Below are 342 nucleotides of genomic sequence, written 5' to 3'. Positions count from 1 at the left end.
CCTCGTTTTGTACTTCTAATTCGTGACCGTTGTTTTGTTTTGATCTCTCCCCTGCGCTTCCGCTTTCGTCACTTCTGAGCTGCGCATGCACAGAGCCGACCTCATACGTCATCCGCCCAGAACTGCTTCCGTGTACAACTGTTGGCGCAAGCTAGATTAAAGTGATTATTACGTTTTAAATATGGTTATTTTTCTTACAAAAACGCATCGATTCGCTACAGGAGAACTTTGTTCACCCCCCCGGAGCCGTGTGAGACACTTTTTATTATGCAAGGATGGGCTTTATTTCACTTCTTTTGGACTGATGCACTGCAACACCCGCTGACTGCCATTAAACAGCTT

At 45.6% G+C, this 342-nt stretch overlaps 1 protein-coding gene across 2 annotated transcripts in view; it reads right to left on the bottom strand.

Annotated features, from left to right (window-relative positions):
- The window catches only part of cabp4 (calcium binding protein 4), a 13,330-nt gene that overhangs the window by 1,867 nt on the left and 11,121 nt on the right, over positions 1–342 (bottom strand). The window lies entirely within an intron of this gene.

This window comes from Sinocyclocheilus anshuiensis, unplaced genomic scaffold (genome assembly GCF_001515605.1).
Source record: "Sinocyclocheilus anshuiensis isolate Anshui unplaced genomic scaffold, SAMN03320099.WGS_v1.1 scaffold555, whole genome shotgun sequence".
NCBI lineage: Eukaryota > Metazoa > Chordata > Actinopteri > Cypriniformes > Cyprinidae > Sinocyclocheilus > Sinocyclocheilus anshuiensis.
This window is presented reverse-complemented; position numbering and strand designations above follow the sequence as displayed.